A 19,522-nucleotide genomic window follows, 5' to 3' on the forward strand; every position below is an offset into this window, starting at 1 on the left:
GCAGGCGCCATTGTCACCTAAAATAGAAGATGACCAACAATCACACACTGAAGATGCTTGCTAGTCCCCGGGAGATATCTCATTGATTCCTTGAGTGAGTGTAGCTGGTCTGGCGATACTGGAGTAGCATCTACGGGCGGTCAATCAAGCTCAAGCTCAGTGAAGTGTGCAGAAAAGTTATGCATAAAGTGAAACACATTTATGCATTATCAAGCACATAACAACGATGAAAACTAATTTTTCGGATTTTTCGGATTCTTCGGATATTCGGAACCAATTGTCAATTACTAGTCAATATTAATGTCTATATTCAAAGTCCAAGTGAATACCTTTCCAATGGTTCTTGAACGGTCCTGATTACTTGTTTGGTTGCAAAGTTATAGCTAGCAAACGTTAGAGTCTCTGAAGCGGTATTTTTTCGTTGAAGCAGGTTCCCGGTGGCCACAAGGGTCAAACCCGGATTTCTCCGGTGGTTATCAATACTAGACATATGCTCCTTCCATTTGAGCTAAAGAGATCCAAAATTGGACAAACCCAGTGATTTTTGTGGGCTGTTCAAAGTTTGGGGTTAAAAACGACCCCAAGGTCTTATTTGTAACTTTTTTTTTGTGGGTGCGCCCCTAGGGGTCGTTCAATGCTTTTGATTTTTGGGGAAGGTTTATTTCCGCGAAAAAACAATTGTCAGAAAATTTCAGATTGCTAGGATTTGCCAAACAAAAGCTTCAGAGAATTGAAATTTGAAATAGGTCAAAAAAGACCGCAAGACCTTACTATGGTTGACTTGAGCTCACTTTCGTTTAAGTTGTGGTATTTATGTTCTTCTTTTCTTCTTTCTAGTTCGACGTTTCCACTGGAACTTGTCATGTCTCTTTCCAACTTACTCAGTGTTTTTTTTTTTCATGATACCATTTTTTACTAGTCGATTTGGTTTTAACGTGGTTGTTTGATGTCTGCATGTGCATAATTTGGAAATAAATGTGTTATTCCATCACCATAACCAATTTTATAAATAAACGTATAAGATCAAAAATAACTTCGAAATTTCTGCTCAAAGAGCAGTTTTGCATCTGTTTGGCATTCCTCGGCCTATCCTGATGTATGTGAAATTTCTTGCCTGAATCGCCCAAGAAACTGTTTTTCTTCGATCGCAGAACGCAGTTGCAAAGAAATGGCAATTCAATTGACATTTTCTGTGGAAGTTTCTGGGAGGAATCGGTCAAGCAAATTTCTTGAACGATACCTTTTGAACACGAAACTGGGTTTAAATATTCAAATATGCACTTTCCGAATTGCGATACCTTTACATGCATCTTACGTTATGTATCGTGTTCGTAATCAAGATCTTAATCCGGGTTAGAAACAAAGAACCGTGGCACCGTGTTGGTTTAATAAATTCTTTCGTCTAGACTCTAGACTTCAACGACCGTGAAGGTCCTTCTTGGGTGTGGGGCAGTAGTGCAACAACCAACAACAACTACAACAACATTTTGGATGATGGCAAAGTACAAAGCCCTATATATCGAACCGGCGTGGCGGTGGTTAGTTGGTCGATAAATTGTGTCCGCGATGTTCCAAAGCTACTAATTTGATTATGAAGTCCATCGTGGCGCTGGTGCTGCTGTGGCTGTAGGTATCATTGTTAAATAGTTACGTGTGCGGTCTGCTACAGTTGTACTTTCGCGCCACGGAAAGCGAGTTATGCGTTGGTGGCTGTCCAATGTTGTTGTTGGATTGACGACGAGTGTTACTCGTGGTTCTGTTGATACCTACTCCGACGCGAATGCGCTTACGTGCTGGTGCCGCTACTTTTGTTTACAAAATTGGAAATAGTGGTATTTTTTCGAACTTGCGTGTGAGGTACACGTGTTTTCGACTCGGCTGGAGGTTATTTTTAATTGCACTTTTCGGGTGGCCGCTGGGCGATGCAGGATTCCGTTCCATCGAAGATGAAGTAATTGGATTGTATAGTGTTAGAAATGATACATAGTTAATTGGGTATTTTTTTTTTTGCGGTGAATAACTGACAGGATGTGGAGCGTACTAAGAAAACTGGTATCTATGACACTTCTTAGTTTTATTCTAGACGTCTATACATACCGAGTTGTGTCACTGGATAATCCTGAGGTTCATGGGCTTGCTTATTATTATCCTCTGCCAAGCTCATTGTGGCGTATACTAGCGGGATCCTCAAGTATTTGTTCACGTTATTGCATATACATATTGCATATACTATTGCGATCATTTGTAACTATTGTAAAAATCCCGAAATTCGTATGTACGAATTTCGGGATTTTTTACAATAATTACAAATGATCGGAAAATCATTGAATCAAGGCAAGATTTCTGAAAAAAAAATATTCGATCTGGAAAATGTTTTTGTGAAATTAAACTAAAAATCTACCAGAAATTTTGGAGATTTTTTTTTGAATTTCGTTTTCAAATTTAACAAAACCTCTATAAGAAATGCAATAGTTTGGTAGACTGTGTATGTCGTAAAAATAGCAATATTATTTATTTCCCGACACAGTCGTAAAATTTCTGAAATTTCTAAAAATTACATGTGAACACCCGGGAGATTTTTATGGTGACACTAGCTGTATCGTCAAACGTCGTACTGCCTGCCTACTTTGTTTTATGACAAACAGCTCCATTGATAAGTGCCCCGCAAATTCATCTGTATGGAAGCACTCTTTTCCAGGGGGAGGGGTCTCAGACTATGCTAAGAACCCTCATCGTCCCAAAAAAAAACCCATGCGTGCAAATTTTTACGCCAATCGGTCCTTTGATTTCCGAATCGATAAGGGTTAGACACAAACAGACAGACGGACAGACAGAAATTCATTTTCATATATATACAGCCATTCCATAGAAAAACGATATAGTGCATCTCCAATTGTCGTGAAACTTGGTGGGCTTGTAGTTCTTCGGAAATAATTAGACCCGTATTTTTTTATTTCGTCATTAGAGTGACCAATTTTTATATAGGGTGGTCCAAAAAATCAAGGTTTTTGAAAACTAAAAAAAATCGTAACTTTTGAACCATTTGACCGATTTTAAACTTCTTTTTTTTGTTTGAAAGCTATTGAATTGTAGTTTTCAGGAAAAATACGTTAAAGGGGCTAAAATGTAAAGAGTACTATAAAATATGCAAACATATAAGTTTTTTCACGTTTTCATGGTCAAAAAATCGTTATTTTTGAACCTGTTGACCAATTTTAAACTTCTTTTTTTTTGTTTGAAAGCTATTGAATTGTAGTTTTCAGGAAAAATACGTTAAAGGGGCTAAAATGTAAAGAGTACTATAAAATATGCAAACATATAAGTTTTTTCACGTTTTCATGGTCTCGGGACCAAAGAGGGAGGTACCCTGGTTTTATATTTTTATCAGAAAATTCAGGAAATTTGGCGTAACATATCAAAAAATCAGAAATGTATGTTGTTTTGTTTTTGAGATATGATTTTTTGAATATAGAGAGTCATATATTTTAGTACGAGCTACTCTAAAATTGCTTGAAATTGCAAATTCTCATAAAACTATGCATAGTATTGCTTTTTAAAGTGATTCCTGGTGGCTTTGGTATCCATAATATTATAAGGAATCAAAATATAATCAAATTTAAAAAAGCGTCTTGTATGGGAAAATTTGACCTTTTATTTTCAAAAAATCATATCTCAAAAACTAAAAAACATACATCTCTGATTTTTTGATATGTTACGCTAAATTTCCTGAATTTTCTGATAAAAATATAAAACCAGGGTACCTCTTTGGTCCCGAGACCATGAAAACGTGAAAAAACTTATATGTTTGCATATTTTATAGTACTTTTTACATTTTAGCCCCTTTAACGTATTTTTCCTGAAAACTACAATTCAATAGCTTTCAAACAAAAAAAAAGAAGTTTAAAATTGGTCAACAGGTTCAAAAATAACGATTTTTTGAAAATTTTTAGTTTTGAAAAACCATTATTTTTTGGACCACCCTATATGAAAATTGGTCACCCTAATGACGAAATAAAAAAATACGGGTCTAATTATTTCCGAAGAACTACAAGCCCACCAAGTTTCACGACAATCGGAGATGCACTATATCGTTTTTCTATGGAATGGCTGAATACATATATAGATTCTTTGGTAACTTTACCAAGCTGAAAATTTTCATTTTTGAAAGACCGAAAGACAACATTTTATTTGTAAATTACTCCTAAATTTCTGCCGGTATTACTGCATTTAAATCTTCACAAACAATATATATATGAAAAAGTTTTTGAAAAAATTCATGGAGTTCTTGCCGAAAGATGTTCGTTTAAAGGGTCTTCAAGGGGTTGCAGAGAGGTTTGGAAGACTAAGGGTGCATTACGAGACCTTTCAGGAGGATTAAGGGATTTCAGAGAAGCACTTTGAGGCCTTCAAGAGTATTCAATGGATTTAGGATGCGTTTCAGGGAGTCTCATAGGTGATATATGAGGCTATAGCTGTTATATGAGCTATAGGGGATATTGTTATTACCGTACGGGTTTGGGCCGAAGGGTCTCAGATTTTCATGAAACTGTTTCCACAGGCAGGGCTCATAGATTTATGAGCAAAAAAATGAAAAAAAAACAGGGTCACCTATTTTCCCGGAAAACTCAGGTGGTATTTTTTTTTGGTTTTCCCCTGGCACTACTTAATTTGAAAAATCATAACTCAAGCACGAAGCATCGTAGAAATATTTTTTTAAAGAAAATGAATGCAAATTTTCTCAGAAAAAAAAATATGAACTGGGAAAAGTTTTTCACAAAATTTTCCACAGTTGAGAAAATTTGTAAAGAAATGCTGAAAAAGCAATGAAAATTAAAAAAAAATTAAGTAGGTTATTTCATAAGCTTTAATCGTTGACATTTTTGGAATGCACTTTTTTTTCGTTTTTGAGTTATGACCAATTTTGTTGAAAAATGTCCAAATGTGCCTTTTTTTAAATAAATCATAACTCAAGAACGAAGCATCGTAGAAACACAGTTTTTTTTAATGAAAATGAAATAGATCGTAGCTACCTGAGACCCATGCGACGGAATAAAGACTACGATTGGGAACTTGGAACATGGAATTGCAAGTCACTAGGTTTCGCAGGATGTGACAGGAAAATTTACGACGAACTACATCCCTGCAACTTCGACATCGTGGCGTTGCAGGAACTTTGTTGGACTGGACAGAAAGTGTGGAAAAGCGGGCATCGAGCGGCTACCTTCTACCAAAGCTGTGGCACCACCAATGAACTGGGAACAGGATTAATAATAGTGTTGGGCAAGATGCGACAACGTATGATCGGGTGGCAGCCGATCAACCCAAGGATGTGCATGTTAAGAGTTAAGCGTCGTTTCTTCAAATACAGCATCATCAACGTCCATTGTCCACACGAAGGGAGACCTGATGACGAGAAAGAAGCGTTCTACGTGCAGTTAGAGCAAATATACGATCGTTGCTCGCCGCGTGCCGTGAAAATCGTTGTCGGCGACATGAACGCGCAGGTAGGAAGGGAGGAAATGTACAGACCAGTAATCGGGCGTAACAGCCTGCACGCAGTATCGAATGATAACGGCCAGCGATACGTAAACTTTGCAGCCTCCCGTGGTATGGTAGTCCGAAGCACCTTTTCCCCCGCAAAGATATCCACAAAGCCATCTGGACCATCAAACAGAAAACCAAATCGACCACGTTCTAATCGACGATAAATTCTTCTCGGATATAACCAATGCACATTGGTCCGAATCCACGTTTTAGCAGGAAAAAAATCCGTATCTCTGTTTTCGTTAATTTTAGGCGTTTGGTGTCTTCAGAGAAGTTGTTTGCGTTTGTTTGCTGCATCTTTTCCAAAAATTGTTGATTAGGGTGGTCCTCGTCTTAACTCATATCTGGAATAGAACTTTTTAATTTTAAGTCATACGCGTTCGAGTTCTTCAGCAAAGTTGTAGGCAATGCTATTTCGAGCAACTTTGCCGAATACGCCGTATATCTAGCTCTTAATTTGAACATAGTAGGTCAATTTAAAGTTTTGACTTAGGGTGAGCCACCCAAAAACGGTTTTTTCGCAATAACTTTTTTATTTGATTTTTTTCGAAGATGTGAGCTTCGGAGCATTTAAAGAGCAAGTAATGACGCATATTTGTTCTGATCATTGCATGTTGCTAGGTCTTGTCATTCAAATGTTATGGGCAATTTTGACTTAAAAACAACAATGTTTTAAAATGCTTATATCTCATAGAGCTGGTAAAATAAAAAAAAGTTCTTTAAGCGGCATTTGGAAGGTCACATATAAAGCCAAATTTGGAGCAAAAATTACAAGAACATTATTTTTTAAATTGGAATAAATCGACTCCAAAAATCGCCTTCAAAATCGAAAAACTACATAAAACTCATATAATTTCAAAGATAGAGTTAAACTGTCTTTGGAAAAAATGTGGGTTTTTACCATACCTAAAAGTTTCCCATACACGACTTTTTTGTAAAACGTGAAACAAAAGCTTGAAATTGATAATTTGTTTTTAAAGATTATAATCGTTCTGATTTCGTAGAAAAACATAGCATGTACCCCTAAGAATCAAATTATCAATTTCAAGCTTTTGTTTCACGTTTTGCAAAAAAACTCGTGTATGGAAAACTTGTAGACATGGTGAAAACGGGATGCTAACATAAGGCTGAATTTCAAAAGGCTGAATGCACAAAAGGCTGAACACGAAAGGCTGAAAGTAACATAAGGCTGAATTTCAAAAGGCTGAAAGCACACAAGGCTGAAATTGCAAAAATGCAGTAAATGAGTTATAGTACTTCTTCTTTTTTTCTGGCGTAACGTCCCAACTGAGACAAAGCCTGCTTTCAGCTTCTATACGCATTCCAACAGTTATTAATTGATAGCCTTCTCTGCCAATGACCACTTTGCATTTGTATATCGTGTGACAGGCAGGAAGATTCTTTATGCCCGCGGTTGTCAAGGAATTTTCCTTTACAAAAAGTTTCTGGCCCGAGAAAGAATCGAACCCGTCCCCCTTAGCATGACTACCCGTTCGCTAACCAGATCGGCTACATATATGAGTCCTAGTTATAGAATGTGCTTAGTGAAGAGGCTAATGATGCATATAAACTAACACAAAAAATGACTGATGGTATTTCAATCGGACATATTTCCTTCTTTGAGCACGAGCTATTCTTTCGAGTCATGCTGTTATGGAGATTGGTTGCCATTACAGCTGCCAACAATGTGATCAGAGATTTTTCTTTCTTTCAAATATATGTTATTCTTTGGAGAAATACTGTCATAGTTATGTAGGCGATCGATAATGCATACTTTAGCGCGGGAAAACAGTCCTAACGCTTTCCGATTTCGAACATAGTAACGGATGCATGTTCGTCCAATGAACCATCAATCAATGAGCGGTAGTGTGCGTCAAATGTCAAACTAAAGCTAAACTAATGCAAGTGTCAGGGCTGAGTGGTCGGCCAACTATCAAATTTTCATAAAGATCATTATATCAGTGCACGATATGAATAATTAGAGTGTTATGTCTGTTTGTCTGTGATGTTAGTGTTGCCTTTAGGCTCGCCTTTTGAAAACTTGTCGAATCATTATTTCAGCTTTATGTTATTTCAGCCTTTTGACATTTTCAGCCTTTTGTGATTCAGCCTTTCGTAATTCAGCCTTTTGTTATTTCAGCCTTTCGTGTTTCAGCCTTTTGTACGTAACCCGTGAAAACCTACATTTTTCCCAAAGACAGTTTGACTCTATCTTTGAAATTGTATGAGTTATATGTAGCTTTTTAAATTTTCAAGGAGATTTTTGGAGTCGATTTATTCCAATTTAAAAAAAAACGTTCTCGTAATTTTTGCTCCAAATTTGGTTTTATATGTGACCTTCCAAATGCCGCTTAAAGACCTTTTTTATTTTACCAGCTCCATGAGATATAAGCATTTTAAGACATTGTTGTTTTTAAGTCAAAATTGCCCATAACATTTGAATGACAAGACCTAGCAACATGCAATGTTCAGAACAAATATGCGTCATTACTTGCTCTTCAAATGCTCCGAATCTCACATCTTCGAAAAAAAATCAAATAAAAAAGTTATTGCGAAAAAACCGTTTTTGGGTGGCTCACCCTAAGTCAAAACTTAACATTGACCTACTATGTTCAAATTAAGAGCTAGATAAACGGTGTATTCGGCAAAGTTGCTCGAAATAGCATTGCCTACAACTTTGCTGAAGAACTCGATCGCGTATGACTTTTAATCAAAAAGTTCTATTCCAGATTTGAGTTAAGACGAGGACCACCCTAATCAATTTTTTTTTGGAAAAGATGCAGCAAACAAATGCAAACAACTTCTCTGAAGACACCAAACGGCTAAAATTAACGAAAACAGAGATACGGATTTTTTTCCTGCTAAAACGTGGATTCGGACCATTGTGCAATGTCCACATATATCGCAGTGCGAATATAGATTCGGATCACTACTTACTCTGTGTGCATGCGCTCAAAACTTTCGACAGTTATCACCACGCGTCGAAGTCGAACGCCGCGGCTCAACATCGACCAGCTGCGTAACGTAGAAGTGGCTCAAGACTACGCGCAGCAGTTAGCAGTGGCCCTACCAACAGAAGAGCAGCTTGGCGCAGCTACACTTGAAAATGAAGTACCTCGGCTACAGCACTAGGCTTCGCGACTCCGAATCACAGAAACGACTGGTATGACGGCGAATGAGAACAGTTGAAAAACGAGAAGAATTCAGCTTGGGCGAGAATGCTGCAACACCGTACGAGAGCGAATGAGGCACGTTACAGACAGGCGCAGAACAGGCAGAACTCAGTCTGCCGGATGAAGAAGCGCCAGCAGGAAGAACGAGATCGCGAAGCGATGGAAGAGCTGTACCGTGCTAAGGACACACGAAAGTTCTACGAGAAGCTGAACCGCTCGCGCAGAGGCTTTGTGCCACAAGCCAACATGTGCCGAGATAATCACGGGAATATTCTCACGAGCGACCGTGAGGTGGTCGAGAGGTGGCGGCAGCATTACGATGAGCACTTCAATGGCGACATTGCAAGTACCGAAGGTGGCATGGTAACAGATCTAGGAGTATGTGCACAGGACGAAAGACTTCCGGCCCCTGACCTCCAAGAGATTGAGGAGAAGGTTGGCCGGTTGAAAAACAACAAAGCCGCTGGAGCAAATCAACTACCAAGCGAGCTTCTAAAATTCGGTGGAGAAGCTCTGGGGAGCGCACTAAAAACTGATTCATTACCAAGATTTGAGAGGAGGAAGTATTACTGGACGAATGGATGGAAGGTATCGTGTGTCCCATCTACAAAAAGGACGACAAGTTGGATTGCGGGAACTACCGCGCGATCACACTAATGAGCGCTGCCTACAAAATATTCTCTCAAATTTTATGCCGCCGTCTATCACCGATTGCAAGAGAGTTCGTGGGGCAATATCAGGCTGGAATTATGGATGAACGTGCTACAACGGACCAGGTGTTCGCCATCCGCCAGGTGTTGCAGAAATGCCGCAAATACAACGTGCCCACACATCACTTGTTCATCGATTTCAAATCGGCGTATGATACAATCGATCGAGGACAGCTATGGCAGATTATGCACGAATACGGATTCCCGGATAAACTGATACGATTGATCAAGGCGACGATGGATCGAGTGATGTGCGTAGTTCGAGTATCACGGACACTCTCGAGCCCCTTCGAATCTCGCAGAACGTTACGGCAAGGTGATGGTCTTTCGTGCTTGCTGTTCAACATTGCTTTAGGAGGGTGTAATTAGAAGAGCGGGGATAAACATGAGTAGAACGATTTTCACGAAGTCCGTTCAGCTGCTTGGTTTCGCTGATGATATTGATATTATTGCTCGTAAATTTGAGACGATGGCGGAAACGTACATCCGTCTAAAGAATGAAGCCAGGCGAATCGGATTAGTCATTAATGTGTCGAAGACAAAGTACATGATGGCAAAGGGCTCCAGGGAGGAATCACCGCGAATTTATATCGACGGTGATGGAATTGAGGCGGTTGAAGAATTCGTATACTTGACAAGGTCCCAGGTTTTTTGGAATAAAAAATGTAAAAAATCTTTTACTTTATGATTATTATTTTTATCATGATTGTAGGCATTTGCCTATTGTTTTAAAATATTATAACACATATATTATTTTCAGGTCAACTAAGCTAGAAACTAAATCTAACTACAAATTTGATTGTTTATACATTTCAACATTAAACAACTTAACATTGGAATTTTTATATAGGATTCTATATAAAAATATCATGAATTGTGACCTTTTGCTTGTTTTGAAAATCGGAGAAAAAATTAAAAAAAATCTAGAAAAAATCGTCTTACTATCCTGACTTGACTATCCTGTGCTGTTAATTTCTCGATTTTTGCTTAGGCTATCCTAGCCAAGTAAAAATTACAACGTTTGATTGCTCTGACATTCATGCATGCAACAGAAACACGTGTTTGATGCTTTTTTGTTTCAGATATCAAAATAGGTACACTTGCCCAAATGGTAAGACCCAATTTTAAGCGGGAGACGGGATCCTCAAACGTGTGATAATCTTTTAGTGGAAATTTCTTAAGAAGGGGAAAGGGATGAAAATTCCTATTTTGTGCGTTTCGCTTGAAATTTAGGTAATCATTTTATTAAAAAAAAACAAACCTTGCATAACTCAGTCTTCAGTTTTGTTGATAAATATCTGTTCAGAGGATCTTGAGGCTTCATGAAACGTCAAGTACACCTCTAGACAGAATCTGAACTGAGTCACAAGTCCAGCCGTCTACATGTCGTAACCTAGATAATAATGCTAAATGTTTTCGATGCTGTCTGAGTTAGATTAGCTCCCAGCGATAGACTTTTGCAATACCACACATATCATAAAACTGAACTTCATGTGGATAACCCACAATACAGATAGGCTACTTTCGTACGACGATTTTTTTTGTTGATGTCGTAGCCAGTCGTACCGGATGGAATGTCTCCCGCAGTAGCAAGTGCACTGCTTCTATATGCTGAGCTGTTGTTGCAGTTCATCATGACGCCGGACGGACGGACAATAATGACACTGACTGTGATGACGACGAACACACTACTGTGTGCCCGATTATCAAGCTTTCACCTGCCCGCTGCTGCTTGGGCCGTCCAAGGTAAAACCCGATTGCCGGAACGTTTTGTTTATCTAACGGGTATTTTGCCTGTGGGAATGGCAGCGGCTATTTTTATACCTTGCTATACCTACCTTACACGTTATACCGCGATGAATGATGGCGATTGTGTGTATGGAGATTTTAACGATTCAGATTAACTAGGTGCTGATAACGACCGGCAGATATTGCGAAAAATGCCACTTTTATTGTTTAGATATCACTGCTTTTTCGCGGCTGTGATTCGTCATTTGTACCTCTTGTGAGATACTCAGCTGAGAATTCAACAATACTTAATCTATATAGGTGTACATACGGAGTTTGAAGTAATAACTTAATTAATTCAGTCACATTCCTGTTATAACATCATATTTGCTTCAGTTGAAACAAAGATACTTTACCGTTGCAAAGCCGGTGTTCGGTCGATTGCAAGCTTCTCCTAAAAAAATGTTATCAGTACACATGCTTATCGCTTATAACTTCACCTGTGTATAAAGTTGTATCAACACGTATGAGCAAGTACGTGACGAATGTTAAGATAAAATCAACTTGTAGGTATGTACGGAAGAGTAGCGTTCTGTGACAACTCAACTGATACTATTACGGTATCGTAGTTGGTAAAAAAAACCGTAGCAATTGGTATGTCACGCATTTCTTTTTGGTCGAGCCAACGACCGCATAATGTGTTTCTAGGGCACTATAATTGGAGCACGTAATACAAGGTTAGTAAACTGACCTTGCGCTAGTACGATGATGGTCAAGTTCTTTTGCGTGTATTTGGTTTGCTTATAGCGATGAATCATTGATCGAACTCGCCGAAAAGGCTTTGAACTCATATGTAGAGGCATTGAGTTAGATTAATTTTATCGATAAGTAAGTGTTATAGATGAACTGTTCACATGGCAACGGGATAGAATTTATTGGTCCTGACAAACGTCATACTGCCTACCTACTGTGTTTTTCGACATCCAGTTCCATTGGAAACTGTATCTCAAAACGGAATACCAGATTATTAGGTCTCATGCGTAAATGACGTAAATAACATTGCGACCGACTGGGGTGAGAGGCAGGTATCAGAAGGTCAAATTTGCAGCATCCCTGCTCTTACCCAATTTTTGACAAATGGGTAAAAGCAGGATGCAGCAACTTCGAGCAAGTTGAACCTGCGTTATTGAACAGGGCTAATATTTGGGCCTCTACTTAAAATAAATCATGATTCCTGTGCCAGCACAACATACTACATTGCCGTGACCCTTCTGGGACATGTGTGCTGCTTCGGCTAAGAGCTCCTTCCACAAGGCTGTCACCATTATTGTTGTCACCTTCCTGCTTGCAGCTTGTGACTCCGAAACATGTGCGGATTTATTAGCAAAGAAAGGTGCGTTTGCTCAAAATTGAGGCACTTCGTGCATAGCGGACGTTAACATAAACATGTTTATGATCCTATTTGTTTTCTGAGATAAAAAGTGATTTACAAGAGCTTAATCCGAAAATCAAATGTATTGTAATGCAACGATAGAGTTGTCTTCTCATAACTTCCAGAAAATAGCCGAATTCCATAAGTAGCTACTCATTTAGTCGGTTTTGATATAAAAACCGCTAGTATGTCTTCGATAAGATATACTTTCCTTACCGATCAGGCTGGCCTCTGCTGTACATAGTAGCCGTCTCCATTCCACTCGGTCCATGGCTGTTTGTCTCCAGTTCCGCACTCTGCGTAGGGTCCGCAGATCGTCCTCCACTTGGTCGACCCACCTAGCTCGCTGCGCACCATGTCTTCTTGTACCGGCCGGATGACTCTCGAGCACCATTTTAGTCGGGCTGCTATCCGACATCCTGATAGTGATGACGTGACCCGTTCACCGTAGCCTCCCGATTTTCGCGGTGTGGACAATGGTTGGTTCTCTCAGCAGCTGATGCAGCTCGTGGTTCATTCGCCTTCTCCAAATCCCGTCTTCCATCTGCACTTCGCCGTAGATGGTACGCAGCACCTTCCGTTCGAAAACTCCAAGGGCGCGTTGGTCCTCTGCACGTAGGGTCCATGTTTCGTGCCCATAGAGGACGACCGGTCTAATCAGCGTTTTGTAGATGGTTAACTTCATGTTACGGCGAACTTTATTCGATCGTAGAGTTCTGCGGAGTCCAAAGTAAGCACGATTTTCTGCCACAATGCGCCTCTGAATTTCTCTGCTGGTGTCGTTGACGGCGGTCACCAGTGAGCCCAAGTACACGAATTCTTCAACCGCCTCGATTTCATCACCGTCGATATAAATTCGATAAGATATGTTTCAGTCTTTTTAGCGAAGTTTTGCTTGATTCTAGGATTCAAATACTAAAATAATGTGACATTCAACAGTGATCCATAATGTGACCTAGAAACTGATCGTTTGACGCTATTATGGATCACTTTGAACAAATTTAGATTTTAGCCCCACTCAACGCTCTTGATGCAAAATTTTTAGCTTAATGTATCAAAAGCATAATTTAAAAACATAGAACCTAGAAAACTAGGTGTCCTGAAACGCAGAATGGTACAAATAACACTTAAAATGTAGAACATCGCTTAACCCTAGTGGCGTACATATTACGAAGTACATGGACTCAGGAATTGTTAATGTTTTCTTTTTATTTCTGTTGGAATATCGGGTACATAATCAATAAAACAATCAAGGTGGGGGCTGGCTCACCAACACTTCCGGTCCGCTTTAGTGCTTTATGCATCATTGTGGCCAGGTGTTGTTCTAGTTTTTCCAACTGTATTGTAAAGCATGAGCGGTGATCCTTGGCATTCTTGTGTAAATTGGGGTACTCGGAAATTCCCTTAACCCGTTTCGGTCCTAGTTGAGAATTTAATTTCAAAAAATCACTGTGACTTCATTTTCCAACCGATTTTTACGAAATTTTGTACGAAGATCGCGCTACATCTCTAGTTGTATGGAAAAATATTAAAATGGTATTTTGGTCCTTGGGGTCTGAGTTATTGAAGGGGTTATATGGGTCAAATCAGGTCAAAAATGGACCAACTTCCTTTTAACCACTGATTACTTGTAAAAAACACATGCAATATGATTGCAAACATGTTCAATTATCTTTTTATTATTACAGACGCATAGTTTGAGTAAATTGGGATTGTCTGGTTTTGGTTCCGGATGTTCCGGGTCGCGTTTGGGGTGCGTTCGGAGGACACTTCTCAAACGTTCCCTACACATGACATTTTTTCTCGCATAATTCTAAAAACAGGCTTGTCATGATTCATTCTTCATAATTTTGCATACTAAGTATATTGAAGGAATATTCAAAGATTTTTTTGACATATTGGCCGCCATCCCGGATGTTCCGGAAACCTGGGACCATCCGGGGAAGTGGCCATTTTCCAAACAGTTATGAAACATGGCTTGCGACATATCAATCTTCATGATTTTGCAAAACAAGTATGTTAGAGTAGAATTCAGAGGTTTTTGGACATATTGGCCACCATCCCGGATGTTCCGGGAACCTGGGAACACCCGGGGAAGTGGCCATTTTCCAAACAGTTATGAAACATGGCTTGCGACATATCAATCTTCATGATTTTGCAAACGAAGTATGTTAGAGGAGAATTTACAGGTTTTTGGACATATTGGCCACAATTCCGGATGTTCCGGGAACCTGGAACCACCCAAAGAAGTGGCCATTTCTCAAATAGTTATGAAACTTGGTTTGCGACATATCAATCTTTTTGATTTTGCAAAACAAGTATGTTAGAGTAGAATTCAGAGGTTTTTGGACATATTGGCCACAATTCCGGATGTTCCGGGAACCTGGGAACACCCGGGGAAGTGGCCATTTTCCAAACAGTTATGAAACATGGCTTGCGACATATCAATCTTCATGATTTTGCAAACGAAGTATGTTAGAGGACAATTTACAGGTTTTTGGACATATTGGCCACAATTCCGGATGTTCCGGGAACCTGGAACCACCCGAGGAAGTGGCCATTTCTCAAATAGTTATGAAACATGGTTTGCGACATATCAATCTTCATGATTTTGCAAAACAAGTATGTTAGAGTAGAATTCAGAAGTTTTTGGACATATTGGCCATCATCCCGGATGTTCCGGGAACCTGGGAACACCCGGGGAAGTGGCCATTTTCCAAACAGTTATGAAACATTGCTTGCGACATATCAATCTTCATGATTTTGCAAACGAAGTATGTTAGAGGAGAATTTACAGGTTTTTGGACATATTGGCCACAATTCCGGATGTTCCGGGAACCTGGAACCACCCGAGGAAGTGGCCATTTCTCAAATAGTTATGAAATGGCTTGCGACATATCAATCTTCATGATTTTGCAAAACAAGTATATTAGAGGAGAATTTAGAGGTTTTTGGACATATTGGCCACCATTCCGGATGTTCCGGGAACCTGGAACCACCTGGGGAAGTGGCCATTTTCCAAACAATTATGAAACAAGGCATGCGACATATCAATCTTCATGATTTTGCAAAACAAGTATGTTAGAGGAGAATTTAGAGGTTTTTGGACATATTGGCCACAATTCCGTATGTTCAGGGAACCTGGAACCACCCGAAGTAGTGACCATTTTCCAAATTGTTATGAAACATGGCTTGTGACATATCAATCTTCATGATTTTGCAAAACAAGTATGTTAGAGGAGAATTTAGAGGTTTTTGGACATATTGGCCACAATTCCGTATGTTCTGGGAACCTGGAACCACCCGAAGTAGTGACCATTTTCCAAATTGTTATGAAACATGGCTTGCGACATATCAATCTTCATTATTTTGCAAAACAAGTATGTTAGAGGAGAATTCAGAGGTTTTTGGACATATTGGTCACAATTCCGGATGTTCCGGGAACCTGGAACCACCCGGGAAGTGGTCCCCAAACAGTTATGCAACACGGCTTGCGACATATCAGTCTTCATGATTTTGCAAAACAAGTATATTAGAGTAGAATTCGAATATTTTTGGACATATTGGCCACAATTTCGGATGTTCCGGGAACCTGGAACCACCTGGGGAAGTGGCCATTTTCCAAACAAATATGAAACATGGATTGCGACATATCAATCTTCATGATTTTGCCAAACAAGTATGTAAGATTGGAGTTCAGAAATTTTTGGACATATTGGCAACCATGTCTGGATGTTCCGGGAAAATGGCCACTTCCTTGGTTGGCTGCAAGTTCCCAGATCATCCGGAGTATTATCCAATATGTCCACAACCATCTGTATTCTCCTCTAACCCACCTAATTTACAAAATCATGAAGATTGATATGTCGCAAGCCATGTTGCATAATTTATTGGGGCATGGTCACTTCCCTGGGTGGTCCCCGGTTACCAGAATATTCAAGATGGTAGCCAATATGTCCAAAACCCGCTGAATTCCACTCTAACATACTTCATTTGCAAAATCATGAAGATTTATATGTCGCAAACCATGTTTCATAACAATTTGGAAAATGGCCACTTCCCCGGGTGGTTCGAGGTTCCCGGAACATCCAGGATGGCAGCCAATATGTTCAACAATCTCTGAAATCTACTCTAACTTACTTGTTTTGCAAAATCATGAAGATTGATATGTCGCAAACCATGTTTCATAACTATTTGGGAAATAGTCACTTTCCCGGGTGGTTCCAGGTTCCCGGAACATCCGGGATCGTAGCCAATGCATCCAAAAACCTCTAAATTCTCCTCTAACATACTTGTTTTGCAAAATCATGAAGATTGATATGTCGCAAGCAAAGTTTTATAATTGTTTGGAAAATGGCCACTTCCCCAGGTGGTTCCAAGTTCCCGGAACATCCGTAATTGTGGCCAATATGTCCAAAAACCTATGAAGTCTCCTCTTACATACTTGATTTGCAAAATCATGAAGATTGATATGTCGCAAGCCATGTTTCATAACAATTTGAAAATGGCCACTTCCCCGAGTGGTTCCAGGTTCCCGGAACACCCGGGATGGCGGCCAATATGTCTAAAAACCTCTGAATTCTCCTCTAACATACTTGTTTTGCAAAATCATGAAGATTGATATGTCGCAAGCCATGTTTCATAACTGTTTGGAAAATGGCCACTTCCCCGGGTGTTCCCAATTTCCCGGAACATCCGGGATGGTGGCCAATATGTCCAAAAACCTCTGAATTCTACTCTAACATACTTGTTTTGCAAAATCATGAAGATTGATATGTCGCAAACCATGTTTCATAACTATTTGAGAAATGGCCACTTCCTCGGGTGGTTCCAGGTTCCCGGAACATCCGGAATTGTGGCCAATATGTCCAAAAACCTGTAAATTGTCCTCTAACATACTTCGTTTGCAAAATCATAACTGTTCATAACTGTTTGGAAAATGGCCACTTCCCCGGGTGGTCCCAGGTTCCCGGAACATCCGGAATGGTGGCCAATATGTCCAAAAACCTCTGAAATCTCCTCTAACATACTTGTTTTGCAAAATCATGAAGATTGATATGTCGCAAGCCATGTTTCATAACTGTTTGGAAAATGGCCACTTCCCCGGATGGTCCCAGGTTTCCGGAACATCCGGGATGTCGGCCAATATGTCAAAAAAACCTTTGAATATTCCTTCAATATACTTAGTATGCAAAATCATGAAGAATGAATCATGAAAAGCCTGTTTTTAGAATTATGCGAGAAAAAATGTCATGTGTAGGGAACGTTTGAGAAGTGTCCTCCGAACGCACCCCAAACGCGACCCGGAAAATCCGGAACCAAAACCAGACAATCCCAATTTACTCAAACTTTGCGTCTGTAATAATAAAAAGATAATTGAACATGTTTGCAATCATATTGCATGTGTTTTTTACAAGTAATCAGTGGTTAAAAGGAAGTTGGTCCATTTTTGACCTGATTTGACCCATATAACCCCTTCAATAACTCAGACCCCAAGGACCAAAATACCATTTTAATATTTTTCCATACAACTAGAGATGTAGCGCGATCTTCGTACAAAATTTCGTAAAAATCGGTTGGAAAATGAAGTCACAGTGATTTTTTGAAATTAAATTCCCAACTAGGACCGAAACGGGTTAATTCGTTGCCTGGTCTGCTAACATTGTATCAATCAAGCAGTTCATACTCTGCCAAAATTGACACTCTCTTTGAGCCCCACCTCCTTGGTTGACATAAGCTCGATACGCACCTTCGAAATCTAGCTGAAGTTAGAAAGCTAGCCCAGGCTGTACTTGCAGCGACGCGTGGAAGTATGTATGCTTTCACTTCCTGTCTCGGGGTTGAAAAAAAAAACAACAGGATTTATCGATAGACGACAGGACGTAGTTAAATGGGAGGAAATTAAGGAAAAACAGGGGACAAACGACAAAACTAAATGGTGAAAGGACAGTTGACTGAATAGATAAATGGTCGAACTATTTACTTAACCTAACGAGAACTAACGAACCGAATACGCATTCGGCCATTTGTCGTTTTGGCTATTTTCCATTCGTAAAAAAAAGCTATTAGGGTAAACATTTTTTAATCGTGTATCCTTATTTGATTATAACCGATATTGAAGTAATGCGTCCATTTTGAATGCTTCATTATTAAAATATTCTACTACTGAAACACTTTTTAGTTTCTTCTTTCCCTTTTCTTATCATATCGTCCCTATTTTAGAGCCTGCTTCTGAGCTGGGTTCTATGAGTACTTCCATAATTATTAACTGATTTTTTGAGCCAAGGGCTGAAAGTCTCTTTAATAAAGATAAATCAATCAATCAATATTAACTGAGATATTTCATGGCAATGACCATTATTGCATTCGTACATCATGTCACGAACATACTCTATGCCCAAGAAAATCCATGACATTTACATAAAGAAAAGTTTCTGGACTGACCGAGATTCGAACCCATAACTCTCAGCTTGGTATTGCTGAATATCCACAGTTTCAAACATACTATGAATTATGTAAAACATTGAAACGCATCCTACAGCGCGCGACGCTTTGCAAAGCGCAATAATATAAAATAACTTCCGCTATGCGACAGATTAGACTGTGCACACTTTTTTCATTTGACGACCAGCTTGAGTTGATTTAAAAAAAAGCCTTTGAACCATAGACAGAGCTATTAATCAGAATTCGTTTGGAAGGTTATTTGCAGGAGTCATAATAATAATATTTAGTACAGGGCCCATATAGTCACAGCTGTATGTGCGTGGGTATTCAGCAATGCCAAACAGAGAGTGATGGGTTCGATTCCCGGTCGGTACATAAACTTTTCTATATGTAAATTTCCTTGGGCAAAGAGTTTCTTCGTGTCTACCACACGATACATATGCAAAATAATCATTGGCAAAGGAAGCTCTCAGTTAATAACTGTGGAAGTG

General features: G+C 39.4%; 1 protein-coding gene across 6 annotated transcripts in view; it reads left to right on the forward strand.

The window, feature by feature from the left end:
* Positions 1-19,522, forward strand: part of LOC109418806 (rab11 family-interacting protein 4) — a 365,611-nt gene that overhangs the window by 146,786 nt on the left and 199,303 nt on the right. The window lies entirely within an intron of this gene.

Source organism: Aedes albopictus, chromosome 3 (genome assembly GCF_035046485.1).
Source record: "Aedes albopictus strain Foshan chromosome 3, AalbF5, whole genome shotgun sequence".
Classification (NCBI taxonomy): domain Eukaryota; kingdom Metazoa; phylum Arthropoda; class Insecta; order Diptera; family Culicidae; genus Aedes; species Aedes albopictus.